The following is a 4,004-nucleotide window of genomic DNA, read 5'->3' on the forward strand; positions in this document are numbered from 1 at the left end:
TAGTCGATTCCCATTAATGCTTGAAAAACAGCTTCATCATGGATCAGCAATGACGGGTCAATATCGGGAGCATAAGTATGCTTACGGATTGGAGGGATCAAATTTTCCGATTCATGGATTGGTGCGGCTATTCGCTTGTTCTGACTGTCATATTGGGCTTGATAATGAGACAAGTCTGCTTCTTCAGCCAGTTGACAGGCTAGCGGACGTACCTCCCGATTTATTGCTCGCAGATCCGCTTCACCAAATTCTGACCCGTATTCCTTCAAGCTGGGATAGCCATGAGCCGCTTCAATAGGATCAAAATCCGGCACCCAGGCTTTTGCTCGGATTAAGGCATTGATTGCACCGGTTCGAGCAGTAGATTTCTTCAGCTCTTCAACCCGGGCAGGAAGCACCGACAGTTTCATCATAGTATCTTGAATCAAAGTGGGCGCTGGTTTGTTATGAGATGCAGTACAGATGATCCGCTGGGCACCGGTATACAATTGTTCAACCAATGTATAGGCGGCTTTCAATTTCTTCCGCACATCTGACCCCAAGTGACCAATGCGTGTCCCTGAAATACCATAAAGGGTTAATAAACCGGCGACTCTGTAAGAAGGTAGAGCCAATTCAGAAGGCAAGCTGGCTTACCAAAGATAGCAGTAGTCATGGCATGCACGTGCCGCTTTATGCTGGTCAGTTCATCCGCTACTGGTTTAAGTGCAGCCTCGGCATCCTCTGCTCGTTTGATCAAAGTAGACTTTTCAGTGGCCCAATCCGCCCGCTTCTTCTTGAAGCTCTCCTTAAGCTATTCCATGGCGCTTAAAGCGCTGGCCAATTCCTCTTTTGCTTTGGAGGTTTTAGCATGTTGGGTTTTCAGGTTTTCTTGGAGATCAGTGACTTGGTTTTCTTTTGTCTTCAGCTCCGCCTGCATGCATACAGATATATGCTTCAACAAATCGGTATAAGGATTCAAGTACCAATCACATAACAAGTTATGCACTTAGTACTTGGGGGCTAATGCATATTCGATCTTCATCTTTCAAGTGTTTACAAAGTCCCAAGATCAATACAAGTATTCAACTTGGCACTTGGGGGCTAATGGCTATTTGCTCATATATATTCTGATGCGGCAGTTTCAATTACTTAAAGTACCGGTTTAACTACGCTAAGTTGAACCAGCCCTTGGGGGCTACATCAGCGAATTTCAAAGCATCAAGATTTATAAAGTCCCGGTTTGAAAGAATATTGCAAACCGGCCCTTGGGGGCTAGGAGAGTCAGCAAGAATGGAAGCATACAAGCAGGAAGGAGCATATGGAAGTTACCTCATATTTATCTTTCATCATATTAACCAGACCGGCTTCATAGTCGCGACTGGTATACAGCCGGTTCAGATAGCCGGAATGGATATCTTGGGCGTTCAGAGCAGCATAAGTCGTCAGATCAGCGTTCCACTTGCCTTTGCCAAAGGCAGCAACTTCCTCCTTGGCAGAATGTTTGGATAAAGCGACAGGATTGCTTGGCTCAGTATGGCCAGTGCTAGTAATGACAACCTCATCATCCTTGGTACCGTCGGGTTGCACTGGAGCTGTTGGCTTGTCGGTAGGTTTTGCTGGACCGGTGGAGTTTTCAATCCGGATGGAACCTGTGGGCTGATTGACAGGACTTGAGGTATCAGTAGGTCTCTCTTCAGCAATAGGATCATCATCTTGCTGCGGTGGATCGTTGGGAATATCCTCAGGAATAGCCGCTTCAACATTGGGTGTCTTGCCCGCTTCAAGAACGACATCTTCTTCGGCCATTTTGTCCAGACGGGCCTTCTTGCTTGGCCTAGGTTTGGCCCTGAGAAGAATAATAAAATCAAATACAACATATGTTCTAAGGCGATGTACTGCAAACATCACAAGAAATATAGCTTACCCAAGCACTGTTTTAAGCGGTGGGAGCTGAGTAGCCGATGACTCGCCAGAAGATGAGTGGGAAGTAACCTGGTAATCAGAGTCAGACGGATTAAGAGGTTGACGAAAGAAGCCCGCTTTAGAACAAGCACTGACAAGCAAATTAGAGACCTCTGAATGGCGTTTCCGAACCGGACTATTCGGTAAACCGGCGGAGGTAACTACCTGGCCGCTGTGCCGGGTTATGCGACGAGCTTCGTGTTGTTGGGTCTTCATAAGAAATTTAGGATCCAAATAAGCAAGAGGATGAGAAAATTTAACTTTCCGGTTTGCCTGGCGGATTTTTTGTGAAGGCAAAGTTTCTGAATCGGAAGAGAGAATAATTACCTCTGCAACATCCGCGTGGCTGGCTTCAGCATCATCCTGACAAATATCATCATCAATAAGACGCATGAAAAATAAACCAAGTGAGTCAAGCTCTACCTCAAAGTCCGGATTATCCACATCATCACTAGGGGCTGGATTAGAAGATGCAGTGGTTCTTTTCCTGTGGGCAGTCTTCTTCACAGCTTTAGTCTTTTGCCGAGTTGCTCTTTCCGGTTTATCTGGTTTTTCTGGTTTCTCCTGCGGCAGTTTTTTGCTCCAAAACGGATCATTGCCCTGATTACGCATACACTAATGTTAAACAATGACCAGACATATCAATAACAGATTCAGCAAAGAGAAAAATTAAAGTCTTATAGCTGGCGGTTTGTTGGTGGCGCAGAAGGGAAGCAGGCCGGTTCTAGCGCAGACGTATTCCGGTTCATTGAGCATCTTATTCACAGCCTCTGTGATTTCTTCATCCGAGAGCTGGATTTTTGAATGTCGCAGTGGGTCATCCACACTGTCAGTATACTCGCACATCAAACCGGAGCGCCGACTAAGGGGCAGTATGCTCCATGATATCCAACAGCGAGCGAGATCAACCCCTGTTAAGCCGTTGGCCATAAAGGCTCTGAGCTTTGACAGTTGGGGAGCATATTTGCTTCTCTCCTGGGCAGTCAATCTCTGAGGAAAAGGGTGTGTATTGCTGAGCCGCTCCGGACGAAAGCCAGGCAAGGGATTCTCACCAGCAGGGGAGGTGTCTTTGCAGTAGAACCATGTCTGATTCCACTCCTTGGGGTGACTGTGCAGCTTGGCGGGTATGTGACCTCTTTCCTTTTCTAAATCGCCACGCCACCCAACTCCGTATTAGAGCCATCAGTAAACTCGGTACGGCGGTTTAGATGGATAAGGTCTCTGAACAATTCCACTGTGGGCTCCTCTTGAAAGAACACCTCACAGAGCACTTGAAAGTGACACATATTTGTAACAGAGTTGGGGCCAGTGTCTTGCGGATGGAGTTGGAAATCGGCTAAGTCATCCCGGTAAAATTTAGAACCGGGCGGTTTAAAGCCCCGGGCTAAGTGATCTACGAAAACAACAACCTCTCCTTCTCGAGGTGTGGGAGGACATTCTTTGCCAGGAGCCCTCCAATGGATGGTATCTTTGCTGCCCAAAGCGCCAATCAGGACTAAATCGTCCAGTTGATCCTCTGTGACGCGAGAAGGAACCCAATTGCACTCATATACTTGCTTGGCCATGATGGAATCTACAAGGTAGAAGACCCCGGTTCAAAAAGGCATTTGATCAAGGTACGTTGGTATATGCACTGGTAAACCGGAGACAGAACTATCTGAACCGGAGTTTCATGAAGCAACCAACATCTGGCGGTTCAACAAGGGGACTAATGGCATATACCGGTTTGGAAAATTTTCTATAAGGTTAAACCGCCTGATCTAAGCATTAAAAAGCTGAGATTGCGGATGGACAGGTACGCAGAAACAGGTTTCACAAGAGTTCTTTACAGCATTGGATCTGAAGCAAGTTCAGAAAAAAAGATAAATACTTAGAGGTTCAAGGGAGCAGTACCGAACCAATGAGCAAAACATTCATATAGATCTATGGTTTGAGATGCATAAGTGAAGGCGAAAGGTCAAACAACTATCATTGCACAGAGTAAAGACTTGCGGATTCATCCAAAGATCTATCGTATGAGCAAGAGGCAGATGATGAACACTAAAGAACTACGAAACCCT

Source organism: Triticum urartu, chromosome 1 (genome assembly GCF_003073215.2).
Source record: "Triticum urartu cultivar G1812 chromosome 1, Tu2.1, whole genome shotgun sequence".
NCBI classification, from domain to species: Eukaryota; Viridiplantae; Streptophyta; class Magnoliopsida; order Poales; family Poaceae; genus Triticum; species Triticum urartu.